Below are 16445 nucleotides of genomic sequence, written 5' to 3' on the forward strand. Positions count from 1 at the left end.
AACCATAAATCTAACCCTAAGCCTAAATGTTACACTAAACTTAACCTTAACCCTGACCCTAACTCTAACCTTAACCCTAATCTTTAACCCTAACCCTAATCCTAAACCTAACCCTAACCTTAAACCTGAGCCTAAACCTAACAGTAACACAAACCTAAATTTACTAACCCTTACCCTAATCCTAGCTGTAAAATTCAACCTAACCCTAACCCTAAACATAACGCAAAAGCTAACTTCTAACCCTGAACCTAAATCTAAACCTAAGCTTCAACGCTAACCCTAACACTAACCCTAACCTCTAAGCCTAACCCTAACCCTAACCTGAACCCTAAACCTAATCCTAACCCTAATTGAATGCTAACTTCTAACCATAACCTTAAACCTAACCATAAGCCTAACCCTAACGCTAACCCTAGCACTAAACTCGAACCGTAACTCTAAAACTAACCCAAACCCTAAATCTATTCCTAACTTCCAACCCTAACCCTAACGTTAACACTAACACTAACAATAACACTAAACACTAACAGTAACCCTAACACTATCCCTAAATCTATCCCTATGCCTAAACCCAACCCTAAACCTAAACCTGCCTCTAAACCTAATGCCTAACACTAACCCTAACCCATACCGCTAAACCTAACCCTCACCCAAATCCAAACCCTGACACTAAGGCTAACCCTTACACTAACCCTAACACTTACCATAAACTCTAAACCTAATCATAACCCTAACCCTAAACCTAACACTAACCATAAGCCTAACCTATAACCCTAAACCTAACAAAAACCCAAACTGTAACTATAACCCTAACCCTAACGTTAACACTAACCGTAAACTCTAACCCTAACCCTAAACTGTTAACAATAACCCTAACCCTAACCCTAATCCTAAATCTTCACGCCAAACCCTATTCCTAACACTAACCCTAACTCTAAACCTAACACAAACCCTATCCCTAACACCAATCCAAACCCTAACCCTGTCTATCCCTAACCCTGACCCTAACACATACCTATTTCCTAACACTCACCCTAACCCTAACCCTAAATCTCAACCTAACCCTAACTCTAACCATAACACTAATGCTAACTTCTAACACTCACACTAACGCTAAACCTAAGCTTCAACACTACCCCTAAACCTAACCCTAAATCTAACCCTAACCCTAACTCTAATGCTAACCATAACCCTAAACCGAACCCTAACCCTAACCATAACCCTAAACTCTAACCCTAATCCTAAACTCTAAACCTATCCCTAACACTAATCATAACCCTAACCCTAAAACTAAACCCAAAACCTAACCTGACACTATCACTAAAACTAAACCTATCACTAAAAACAACCCTAATGCTAAACCTAAGCCTAACTGCAAACCCTAACCCTAATCCTAACCCTAACTCTAAAACTAACACTAACACTAACCTTTACTCTAACCCTAACACTAACCCTAAACTCTAACTCCAACCCTAACTTCAACCCTAACCTTAACCATAAGCATAACCTCTAACACTAAGCCTCACCCGAATCCAAAGGCTAACCATAACACTAACCCTAACCCTAACCCGAACACTAAGCATAACCCTAAGCCTAATCTTAGCCCTAATGCTAACCTCAAACACCAACACTAACCCTAACCCTAACACTCTAACACTAACCCTAACGCAAGCCCTAAACCTATCCCCTAACGTCAAACCCTATCCTAAACCTAACCCTAACACTAGCCCTAACACTAATCCCAATCCTAACCCTAAACATAACCATAAACCTGTCCAACCCTAAACCTAACACTAACCCTAACCCTAACACTAACCCTCACACGAATCCCAAGGCTAACCATAACCCTAAACCTAACCCTAACCCTAACCCTAACACTAACCATCACCCGAATCCAAAGGCTAACCATAACCCTAACCCTAACCCTAACCCGAACACTAACCTTAACCCTATGACTAATCCTAGCCCTAATGCCAACCTGAGACCCCAACCTTTACCCTAACCTTAACACTCTAACACTAACCCTAACACTAGCCCTAACCCTAGCCGTAACCCTAACTCTAAACCTAACCCTAACCCTAACCCTAACACTAACCCTAGCTGTAAATCTAACGCGAAACCCAAACCATAACCGACCCCTAGCCATAACCCTAACCCTAAACCTGACCCTACCCTAACCGTAACCCTAACCTAACCCTAACCCTAACCCTTAACCCTAACCCTAACCCTAACCCTCATCTTAACGCTAAACCTAAAACTAACCCTAAACCTAAACCTAACAGAAACCCTAAACACTAACACTAACGCTAACACCATATCTAACCCTAACCTTATCCCTAAAACTAACCCTAACCCTAACTCTAACCCTAAAACCAAATTCTAACCCTAACCCTAAAAGTAACCCTAACAGTAACCTCTAACACTAACCCTTACCCTAACCTCTAACCCTAACCCTAACCCTAACGCTAAGCCTAACTCTATCCCTAAATGAAACCCTCTAACCCTAACACTAATCAAACACTAATACTAGACATAAACCCTAAACCTAACCCTAACCCTAACACTAACCCTTACCCAAAACCGAACCCGAACCCATAACTCTAACCATAACTCTAACCCTCACCCTAACCCTAACCGTAACCCTAACCCTACACCTAAACCTTACCCTAAACCTAACACCTACCATAAACTCTAACTCGAATTCTACCATAAGCCTAACCCTAACCCTCTCTAAAATTAATCCTAATCGTACACCTAACCCTAACCCTAAGGCTAACGCAAACTTAAATTCGAACGGTAAGCCTAAACCTAACCCTAACCCTAAAGCTAAGCCTAAAACTGAACCTAACGCTAATGCTGAATTTAACTTCTAACCCTAAACCTAACTCTAACCACAACCATAATGACAAACCCTAACTCTAACCATAACTTAAGGCTAACCCTAAGCCTCACACTAAACTATCCCTAACACCTAAACCCTAAGCCTAATCATAACCATAAACTTAACCCTAAACTTAATGCTAACTCTAACCCTAACTCGAAATCTAACACTAACCCTAAACCTAACCCTAACCCATAAACATAACCCTAACGCTAACACTAACCTGAACCCTAAAATTAACACTAACCCTAACCTTAACCTTTAGCCTAACCCTAATGCTAACCCTAAATCTACCCTAACCCTAAAGGTAACTCTAACCCTAACCCTAAACCTAACCCTAACGTTAAACCTAACTCTAACCCTAACCCTAACCCTCACACTAACCCTAATCCGAACTGCAACCTATCATCTAACCCTAATCCTAACCCTAAACCCAACCCAAAACTAACCCTATCACTAATTCCAACATTAGCAATATCCCTAAAACTAATCGTAACCCTAACCCTAACCCTAACCCTAATCATCTCCCTAACAAATAAACCCTAACCCTAAACCTAAACCTAACCCTAACCCTCAAATTAACCTTAACCGTAACCCTAGGCATACACCAAACATTAACTTCTAATCCTCACCCTAAGCCTATGCCAGCCCTAAATCTAACACTAACCTGAAACCTAAGCGTAACCCTAACCCTAACCATAACCATAACACTAACCTCTAAATCTAACCCTAACCCTAACACTAACCATAAATCTAACCCTAAGCCTAAATGTTACACTAAACTTAACCTTAACCCTGACCCTAACTCTAACCTTAACCCTAATCTTTAACCCTAACCCTAATCCTAAACCTAACCCTAATCTTAACCTCTAACCCTAACCCTAAACCTGAACCTAAACCTAACAGTAACACAAACCTAAATTTACTAACCCTTACCCTAACCCTAGCTATAAAATTCAACCTAACCCTAACCCTAAACATAACGCTAAAGCTAACTTCTAACCCTGAACCTAAATCTAAACCTAAGCTTCAACTCTAACCCTAACACTAACCCTAACCTCTAAGCCTAACCCTAACCCTAACCTGAACCCTAAACCTAATCCTAACCCTAATTGAATGCTAACTTCTAACCATAACCTTAAACCTAACCATAAGCCTAACCCTAACGCTAACCCTAGCACTAAACTCGAACCGTAACTCTAAAACTAACCCAAACCCTAAATCTATCCCTAACTTCCAACCCTAACCCTAACGTTAACACTAACACTAACAATAACACTAAACACTAACATTAACCCTAACACTATCCCTAAATCTATCCCTATGCCCAAACCCAACCCTAAACCTAAACCTGCCTCTAAACCTAATCCCTAACACTAACCCTAACCCATACCGCTAAACCTAACCCTCACCCAAATCCAAACCCTGACACTAAGGCTAACCCTTACACTAACCCTAACACTTACCATAAACTCTAAACCTAATCGTAACCCTAACCCTAAACCTAACACTAACCATAAGCCTAACCTATAACCCTAAACCTAACAAAAACCCAAACTGTAACTATAACCCTAACCCTAACGTTAACACTAACCGTAAACTCTAACCCTAACCCTAAACTGTTAACAATAACCCTAACCCTAACCCTAATCCTAAATCTTCACGCCAAACCCTATTCCTAACACTAACCCTAACTCTAAACCTAACACAAACCCTATCCCTAACACCAATCCAAACCCTAACCCTGTCTATCCCTAACCCTGACCCTAACACATACCTATTTCCTAACACTCACCCTAACCCTAACCCTAAATCTCAACCTAACCCTAACTCTAACCATAACACTAATGCTAACTTCTAACACTCACACTAACGCTAAACCTAAGCTTCAACACTACCCCTAAACCTAACCCTAAATCTAACCCTAACCCTAACTCTAATGCTAACCATAACCCTAAACCGAACCCTAACCCTAACCATAACCCTAAACTCTAACCCTAATCCTAAACTCTAAACCTATCCCTAACACTAATCATAACCCTAACCCTAAAACTAAACCCAAAACCTAACCTGACACTATCACTAAAACTAAACCTATCACTAAAAACAACCCTAATGCTAAACCTAAGCCTAACTGCAAACCCTAACCCTAATCCTAACCCTAACTCTAAAACTAACACTAACACTAACCTTTACTCTAACCCTAACACTAACCCTAAACTCTAACTCCAACCCTAACTTCAACCCTAACCTTAACCATAAGCATAACCTCTAACACTAAGCCTCACCCGAATCCAAAGGCTAACCATAACACTAACCCTAACCCTAACCCGAACACTAAGCATAACCCTAAGCCTAATCTTAGCCCTAATGCTAACCTCAAACACCAACACTAACCCTAACCCTAACACTCTAACACTAACCCTAACGCAAGCCCTAAACCTATCCCCTAACGTCAAACCCTATCCTAAACCTAACCCTAACACTAGCCCTAACACTAATCCCAATCCTAACCCTAAACATAACCATAAACCTGTCCAACCCTAAACCTAACACTAACCCTAACCCTAACACTAACCCTCACACGAATCCCAAGGCTAACCATAACCCTAAACCTAACCCTAACCCTAACCCTAACACTAACCATCACCCGAATCCAAAGGCTAACCATAACCCTAACCCTAACCCTAACCCGAACACTAACCTTAACCCTATGACTAATCCTAGCCCTAATGCCAACCTGAGACCCCAACCTTTACCCTAACCTTAACACTCTAACACTAACCCTAACACTAGCCCTAACCCTAGCCGTAACCCTAACTCTAAACCTAACCCTAACCCTAACCCTAACACTAACCCTAGCTGTAAATCTAACGCGAAACCCAAACCATAACCGACCCCTAGCCATAACCCTAACCCTAAACCTGACCCTACCCTAACCGTAACCCTAACCTAACCCTAACCCTAACCCTTAACCCTAACCCTAACCCTAACCCTCATCTTAACGCTAAACCTAAAACTAACCCTAAACCTAAACCTAACAGAAACCCTAAACACTAACACTAACGCTAACACCATATCTAACCCTAACCTTATCCCTAAAACTAACCCTAACCCTAACTCTAACCCTAAAACCAAATTCTAACCCTAACCCTAAAAGTAACCCTAACAGTAACCTCTAACACTAACCCTTACCCTAACCTCTAACCCTAACCCTAACCCTAATGCTAAGCCTAACTCTATCCCTAAATGAAACCCTCTAACCCTAACACTAATCAAACACTAATACTAGACATAAACCCTAAACCTAACCCTAACCCTAACACTAACCCTTACCCAAAACCGAACCCGAACCCATAACTCTAACCATAACTCTAACCCTCACCCTAACCCTAACCGTAACCCTAACCCTACACCTAAACCTTACCCTAAACCTAACACCTACCATAAACTCTAACTCGAATTCTACCATAAGCCTAACCCTAACCCTCTCTAAAATTAATCCTAATCGTACACCTAACCCTAACCCTAAGGCTAACGCAAACTTAAATTCGAACGGTAAGCCTAAACCTAACCCTAACCCTAAAGCTAAGCCTAAAACTGAACCTAACGCTAATGCTGAATTTAACTTCTAACCCTAACCCTAAACCTAACTCTAACCACAACCATAATGACAAACCCTAACTCTAACCATAACTTAAGGCTAACCCTAAGCCTCACACTAAACTATCCCTAACACCTAAACCCTAAGCCTAATCATAACCATAAACTTAACCCTAAACTTAATGCTAACTCTAACCCTAACTCGAAATCTAACACTAACCCTAAACCTAACCCTAACCCATAAACATAACCCTAACGCTAACACTAACCTGAACCCTAAAATTAACACTAACCCTAACCTTAACCTTTAGCCTAACCCTAATGCTAACCCTAAATCTACCCTAACCCTAAAGGTAACTCTAACCCTAACCCTAAACCTAACCCTAACGTTAAACCTAACTCTAACCCTAACCCTAACCCTCACACTAACCCTAATCCGAACTGCAACCTATCATCTAACCCTAATCCTAACCCTAAACCCAACCCAAAACTAACCCTATCACTAATTCCAACATTAGCAATATCCCTAAAACTAATCGTAACCCTAACCCTAACCCTAACCCTAATCATCTCCCTAACAAATAAACCCTAACCCTAAACCTAAACCTAACCCTAACCCTCAAATTAACCTTAACCGTAACCCTAGGCATACACCAAACATTAACTTCTAATCCTCACCCTAAGCCTATGCCAGCCCTAAATCTAACACTAACCTGAAACCTAAGCGTAACCCTAACCCTAACCATAACCATAACACTAACCTCTAAATCTAACCCTAACCCTAACACTAACCATAAATCTAACCCTAAGCCTAAATGTTACACTAAACTTAACCTTAACCCTCACCCTAACTCTAACCTTAACCCTAATCTTTAACCCTAACCCTAATCCTAAACCTAACCCTAATCTTAACCTCTAACCCTAACCCTAAACCTGAACCTAAACCTAACAGTAACACAAACCTAAATTTACTAACCCTTACCCTAACCCTAGCTATAAAATTCAACCTAACCCTAACCCTAAACATAACGCTAAAGCTAACTTCTAACCCTGAACCTAAATCTAAACCTAAGCTTCAACTCTAACCCTAACACTAACCCTAACCTCTAAGCCTAACCCTAACCCTAACCTGAACCCTAAACCTAATCCTAACCCTAATTGAATGCTAACTTCTAACCATAACCTTAAACCTAACCATAAGCCTAACCCTAACGCTAACCCTAGCACTAAACTCGAACCGTAACTCTAAAACTAACCCAAACCCTAAATCTATCCCTAACTTCCAACCCTAACCCTAACGTTAACACTAACACTAACAATAACACTAAACACTAACATTAACCCTAACACTATCCCTAAATCTATCCCTATGCCCAAACCCAACCCTAAACCTAAACCTGCCTCTAAACCTAATCCCTAACACTAACCCTAACCCATACCGCTAAACCTAACCCTCACCCAAATCCAAACCCTGACACTAAGGCTAACCCTTACACTAACCCTAACACTTACCATAAACTCTAAACCTAATCGTAACCCTAACCCTAAACCTAACACTAACCATAAGCCTAACCTATAACCCTAAACCTAACAAAAACCCAAACTGTAACTATAACCCTAACCCTAACGTTAACACTAACCGTAAACTCTAACCCTAACCCTAAACTGTTAACAATAACCCTAACCCTAACCCTAATCCTAAATCTTCACGCCAAACCCTATTCCTAACACTAACCCTAACTCTAAACCTAACACAAACCCTATCCCTAACACCAATCCAAACCCTAACCCTGTCTATCCCTAACCCTGACCCTAACACATACCTATTTCCTAACACTCACCCTAACCCTAACCCTAAATCTCAACCTAACCCTAACTCTAACCATAACACTAATGCTAACTTCTAACACTCACACTAACGCTAAACCTAAGCTTCAACACTACCCCTAAACCTAACCCTAAATCTAACCCTAACCCTAACTCTAATGCTAACCATAACCCTAAACCGAACCCTAACCCTAACCATAACCCTAAACTCTAACCCTAATCCTAAACTCTAAACCTATCCCTAACACTAATCATAACCCTAACCCTAAAACTAAACCCAAAACCTAACCTGACACTATCACTAAAACTAAACCTATCACTAAAAACAACCCTAATGCTAAACCTAAGCCTAACTGCAAACCCTAACCCTAATCCTAACCCTAACTCTAAAACTAACACTAACACTAACCTTTACTCTAACCCTAACACTAACCCTAAACTCTAACTCCAACCCTAACTTCAACCCTAACCTTAACCATAAGCATAACCTCTAACACTAAGCCTCACCCGAATCCAAAGGCTAACCATAACACTAACCCTAACCCTAACCCGAACACTAAGCATAACCCTAAGCCTAATCTTAGCCCTAATGCTAACCTCAAACACCAACACTAACCCTAACCCTAACACTCTAACACTAACCCTAACGCAAGCCCTAAACCTATCCCCTAACGTCAAACCCTATCCTAAACCTAACCCTAACACTAGCCCTAACACTAATCCCAATCCTAACCCTAAACATAACCATAAACCTGTCCAACCCTAAACCTAACACTAACCCTAACCCTAACACTAACCCTCACACGAATCCCAAGGCTAACCATAACCCTAAACCTAACCCTAACCCTAACCCTAACACTAACCATCACCCGAATCCAAAGGCTAACCATAACCCTAACCCTAACCCTAACCCGAACACTAACCTTAACCCTATGACTAATCCTAGCCCTAATGCCAACCTGAGACCCCAACCTTTACCCTAACCTTAACACTCTAACACTAACCCTAACACTAGCCCTAACCCTAGCCGTAACCCTAACTCTAAACCTAACCCTAACCCTAACCCTAACACTAACCCTAGCTGTAAATCTAACGCGAAACCCAAACCATAACCGACCCCTAGCCATAACCCTAACCCTAAACCTGACCCTACCCTAACCGTAACCCTAACCTAACCCTAACCCTAACCCTTAACCCTAACCCTAACCCTAACCCTCATCTTAACGCTAAACCTAAAACTAACCCTAAACCTAAACCTAACAGAAACCCTAAACACTAACACTAACGCTAACACCATATCTAACCCTAACCTTATCCCTAAAACTAACCCTAACCCTAACTCTAACCCTAAAACCAAATTCTAACCCTAACCCTAAAAGTAACCCTAACAGTAACCTCTAACACTAACCCTTACCCTAACCTCTAACCCTAACCCTAACCCTAATGCTAAGCCTAACTCTATCCCTAAATGAAACCCTCTAACCCTAACACTAATCAAACACTAATACTAGACATAAACCCTAAACCTAACCCTAACCCTAACACTAACCCTTACCCAAAACCGAACCCGAACCCATAACTCTAACCATAACTCTAACCCTCACCCTAAACCTAACCGTAACCCTAACCCTACACCTAAACCTTACCCTAAACCTAACACCTACCATAAACTCTAACTCGAATTCTACCATAAGCCTAACCCTAACCCTCTCTAAAATTAATCCTAATCGTACACCTAACCCTAACCCTAAGGCTAACGCAAACTTAAATTCGAACGGTAAGCCTAAACCTAACCCTAACCCTAAAGCTAAGCCTAAAACTGAACCTAACGCTAATGCTGAATTTAACTTCTAACCCTAAACCTAACTCTAACCACAACCATAATGACAAACCCTAACTCTAACCATAACTTAAGGCTAACCCTAAGCCTCACACTAAACTATCCCTAACACCTAAACCCTAAGCCTAATCATAACCATAAACTTAACCCTAAACTTAATGCTAACTCTAACCCTAACTCGAAATCTAACACTAACCCTAAACCTAACCCTAACCCATAAACATAACCCTAACGCTAACACTAACCTGAACCCTAAAATTAACACTAACCCTAACCTTAACCTTTAGCCTAACCCTAATGCTAACCCTAAATCTACCCTAACCCTAAAGGTAACTCTAACCCTAACCCTAAACCTAACCCTAACGTTAAACCTAACTCTAACCCTAACCCTAACCCTCACACTAACCCTAATCCGAACTGCAACCTATCATCTAACCCTAATCCTAACCCTAAACCCAACCCAAAACTAACCCTATCACTAATTCCAACATTAGCAATATCCCTAAAACTAATCGTAACCCTAACCCTAACCCTAACCCTAATCATCTCCCTAACAAATAAACCCTAACCCTAAACCTAAACCTAACCCTAACCCTCAAATTAACCTTAACCGTAACCCTAGGCATACACCAAACATTAACTTCTAATCCTCACCCTAAGCCTATGCCAGCCCTAAATCTAACACTAACCTGAAACCTAAGCGTAACCCTAACCCTAACCATAACCATAACACTAACCTCTAAATCTAACCCTAACCCTAACACTAACCATAAATCTAACCCTAAGCCTAAATGTTACACTAAACTTAACCTTAACCCTGACCCTAACTCTAACCTTAACCCTAATCTTTAACCCTAACCCTAATCCTAAACCTAACCCTAATCTTAACCTCTAACCCTAACCCTAAACCTGAACCTAAACCTAACAGTAACACAAACCTAAATTTACTAACCCTTACCCTAACCCTAGCTATAAAATTCAACCTAACCCTAACCCTAAACATAACGCTAAAGCTAACTTCTAACCCTGAACCTAAATCTAAACCTAAGCTTCAACTCTAACCCTAACACTAACCCTAACCTCTAAGCCTAACCCTAACCCTAACCTGAACCCTAAACCTAATCCTAACCCTAATTGAATGCTAACTTCTAACCATAACCTTAAACCTAACCATAAGCCTAACCCTAACGCTAACCCTAGCACTAAACTCGAACCGTAACTCTAAAACTAACCCAAACCCTAAATCTATCCCTAACTTCCAACCCTAACCCTAACGTTAACACTAACACTAACAATAACACTAAACACTAACATTAACCCTAACACTATCCCTAAATCTATCCCTATGCCTAAACCCAACCCTAAACCTAAACCTGCCTCTAAACCTAATCCCTAACACTAACCCTAACCCATACCGCTAAACCTAACCCTCACCCAAATCCAAACCCTGACACTAAGGCTAACCCTTACACTAACCCTAACACTTACCATAAACTCTAAACCTAATCGTAACCCTAACCCTAAACCTAACACTAACCATAAGCCTAACCTATAACCCTAAACCTAACAAAAACCCAAACTGTAACTATAACCCTAACCCTAACGTTAACACTAACCGTAAACTCTAACCCTAACCCTAAACTGTTAACAATAACCCTAACCCTAACCCTAATCCTAAATCTTCACGCCAAACCCTATTCCTAACACTAACCCTAACTCTAAACCTAACACAAACCCTATCCCTAACACCAATCCAAACCCTAACCCTGTCTATCCCTAACCCTGACCCTAACACATACCTATTTCCTAACACTCACCCTAACCCTAACCCTAAATCTCAACCTAACCCTAACTCTAACCATAACACTAATGCTAACTTCTAACACTCACACTAACGCTAAACCTAAGCTTCAACACTACCCCTAAACCTAACCCTAAATCTAACCCTAACCCTAACTCTAATGCTAACCATAACCCTAAACCGAACCCTAACCCTAACCATAACCCTAAACTCTAACCCTAATCCTAAACTCTAAACCTATCCCTAACACTAATCATAACCCTAACCCTAAAACTAAACCCAAAACCTAACCTGACACTATCACTAAAACTAAACCTATCACTAAAAACAACCCTAATGCTAAACCTAAGCCTAACTGCAAACCCTAACCCTAATCCTAACCCTAACTCTAAAACTAACACTAACACTAACCTTTACTCTAACCCTAACACTAACCCTAAACTCTAACTCCAACCCTAACTTCAACCCTAACCTTAACCATAAGCATAACCTCTAACACTAAGCCTCACCCGAATCCAAAGGCTAACCATAACACTAACCCTAACCCTAACCCGAACACTAAGCATAACCCTAAGCCTAATCTTAGCCCTAATGCTAACCTCAAACACCAACACTAACCCTAACCCTAACACTCTAACACTAACCCTAACGCAAGCCCTAAACCTATCCCCTAACGTCAAACCCTATCCTAAACCTAACCCTAACACTAGCCCTAACACTAATCCCAATCCTAACCCTAAACATAACCATAAACCTGTCCAACCCTAAACCTAACACTAACCCTAACCCTAACACTAACCCTCACACGAATCCCAAGGCTAACCATAACCCTAAACCTAACCCTAACCCTAACCCTAACACTAACCATCACCCGAATCCAAAGGCTAACCATAACCCTAACCCTAACCCTAACCCGAACACTAACCTTAACCCTATGACTAATCCTAGCCCTAATGCCAACCTGAGACCCCAACCTTTACCCTAACCTTAACACTCTAACACTAACCCTAACACTAGCCCTAACCCTAGCCGTAACCCTAACTCTAAACCTAACCCTAACCCTAACCCTAACACTAACCCTAGCTGTAAATCTAACGCGAAACCCAAACCATAACCGACCCCTAGCCATAACCCTAACCCTAAACCTGACCCTACCCTAACCGTAACCCTAACCTAACCCTAACCCTAACCCTTAACCCTAACCCTAACCCTAACCCTCATCTTAACGCTAAACCTAAAACTAACCCTAAACCTAAACCTAACAGAAACCCTAAACACTAACACTAACGCTAACACCATATCTAACCCTAACCTTATCCCTAAAACTAACCCTAACCCTAACTCTAACCCTAAAACCAAATTCTAACCCTAACCCTAAAAGTAACCCTAACAGTAACCTCTAACACTAACCCTTACCCTAACCTCTAACCCTAACCCTAACCCTAATGCTAAGCCTAACTCTATCCCTAAATGAAACCCTCTAACCCTAACACTAATCAAACACTAATACTAGACATAAACCCTAAACCTAACCCTAACCCTAACACTAACCCTTACCCAAAACCGAACCCGAACCCATAACTCTAACCATAACTCTAACCCTCACCCTAACCCTAACCGTAACCCTAACCCTACACCTAAACCTTACCCTAAACCTAACACCTACCATAAACTCTAACTCGAATTCTACCATAAGCCTAACCCTAACCCTCTCTAAAATTAATCCTAATCGTACACCTAACCCTAACCCTAAGGCTAACGCAAACTTAAATTCGAACGGTAAGCCTAAACCTAACCCTAACCCTAAAGCTAAGCCTAAAACTGAACCTAACGCTAATGCTGAATTTAACTTCTAACCCTAAACCTAACTCTAACCACAACCATAATGACAAACCCTAACTCTAACCATAACTTAAGGCTAACCCTAAGCCTCACACTAAACTATCCCTAACACCTAAACCCTAAGCCTAATCATAACCATAAACTTAACCCTAAACTTAATGCTAACTCTAACCCTAACTCGAAATCTAACACTAACCCTAACCTAACCCTAACCCATAAACATAACCCTAACGCTAACACTAACCTGAACCCTAAAATTAACACTAACCCTAACCTTAACCTTTAGCCTAACCCTAATGCTAACCCTAAATCTACCCTAACCCTAAAGGTAACTCTAACCCTAACCCTAAACCTAACCCTAACGTTAAACCTAACTCTAACCCTAACCCTAACCCTCACACTAACCCTAATCCGAACTGCAACCTATCATCTAACCCTAATCCTAACCCTAAACCCAACCCAAAACTAACCCTATCACTAATTCCAACATTAGCAATATCCCTAAAACTAATCGTAACCCTAACCCTAACCCTAACCCTAATCATCTCCCTAACAAATAAACCCTAACCCTAAACCTAAACCTAACCCTAACCCTCAAATTAACCTTAACCGTAACCCTAGGCATACACCAAACATTAACTTCTAATCCTCACCCTAAGCCTATGCCAGCCCTAAATCTAACACTAACCTGAAACCTAAGCGTAACCCTAACCCTAACCATAACCATAACACTAACCTCTAAATCTAACCCTAACCCTAACACTAACCATAAATCTAACCCTAAGCCTAAATGTTACACTAAACTTAACCTTAACCCTGACCCTAACTCTAACCTTAACCCTAATCTTTAACCCTAACCCTAATCCTAAACCTAACCCTAATCTTAACCTCTAACCCTAACCCTAAACCTGAACCTAAACCTAACAGTAACACAAACCTAAATTTACTAACCCTTACCCTAACCCTAGCTATAAAATTCAACCTAACCCTAACCCTAAACATAACGCTAAAGCTAACTTCTAACCCTGAACCTAAATCTAAACCTAAGCTTCAACTCTAACCCTAACACTAACCCTAACCTCTAAGCCTAACCCTAACCCTAACCTGAACCCTAAACCTAATCCTAACCCTAATTGAATGCTAACTTCTAACCATAACCTTAAACCTAACCATAAGCCTAACCCTAACGCTAACCCTAGCACTAAACTCGAACCGTAACTCTAAAACTAACCCAAACCCTAAATCTATCCCTAACTTCCAACCCTAACCCTAACGTTAACACTAACACTAACAATAACACTAAACACTAACATTAACCCTAACACTATCCCTAAATCTATCCCTATGCCCAAACCCAACCCTAAACCTAAACCTGCCTCTAAACCTAATCCCTAACACTAACCCTAACCCATACCGCTAAACCTAACCCTCACCCAAATCCAAACCCTGACACTAAGGCTAACCCTTACACTAACCCTAACACTTACCATAAACTCTAAACCTAATCGTAACCCTAACCCTAAACCTAACACTAACCATAAGCCTAACCTATAACCCTAAACCTAACAAAAACCCAAACTGTAACTATAACCCTAACCCTAACGTTAACACTAACCGTAAACTCTAACCCTAACCCTAAACTGTTAACAATAACCCTAACCCTAACCCTAATCCTAAATCTTCACGCCAAACCCTATTCCTAACACTAACCCTAACTCTAAACCTAACACAAACCCTATCCCTAACACCAATCCAAACCCTAACCCTGTCTATCCCTAACCCTGACCCTAACACATACCTATTTCCTAACACTCACCCTAACCCTAACCCTAAATCTCAACCTAACCCTAACTCTAACCATAACACTAATGCTAACTTCTAACACTCACACTAACGCTAAACCTAAGCTTCAACACTACCCCTAAACCTAACCCTAAATCTAACCCTAACCCTAACTCTAATGCTAACCATAACCCTAAACCGAACCCTAACCCTAACCATAACCCTAAACTCTAACCCTAATCCTAAACTCTAAACCTATCCCTAACACTAATCATAACCCTAACCCTAAAACTAAACCCAAAACCTAACCTGACACTATCACTAAAACTAAACCTATCACTAAAAACAACCCTAATGCTAAACCTAAGCCTAACTGCAAACCCTAACCCTAATCCTAACCCTAACTCTAAAACTAACACTAACACTAACCTTTACTCTAACCCTAACACTAACCCTAAACTCTAACTCCAACCCTAACTTCAACCCTAACCTTAACCATAAGCATAACCTCTAACACTAAGCCTCACCCGAATCCAAAGGCTAACCATAACACTAACCCTAACCCTAACCCGAACACTAAGCATAACCCTAAGCCTAATCTTAGCCCTAATGCTAACCTCAAACACCAACACTAACCCTAACCCTAACACTCTAACACTAACCCTAACGCAAGCCCTAAACCTATCCCCTAACGTCAAACCCTATCCTAAACCTAACCCTAACACTAGCCCTAACACTAATCCCAATCCTAACCCTAAACATAACCATAAACCTGTCCAACCCTAAACCTAACACTAACCCTAACCCTAACACTAACCCTCACACGAATCCCAAGGCTAACCATAACCCTAAACCTAACCCTAACCCTA

Source organism: Cavia porcellus, unplaced genomic scaffold, assembly GCF_034190915.1.
Source record: "Cavia porcellus strain 051 isolate PalLab524CR breed Dunkin Hartley unplaced genomic scaffold, mCavPor4.1 scaffold_4, whole genome shotgun sequence".
NCBI lineage: Eukaryota > Metazoa > Chordata > Mammalia > Rodentia > Caviidae > Cavia > Cavia porcellus.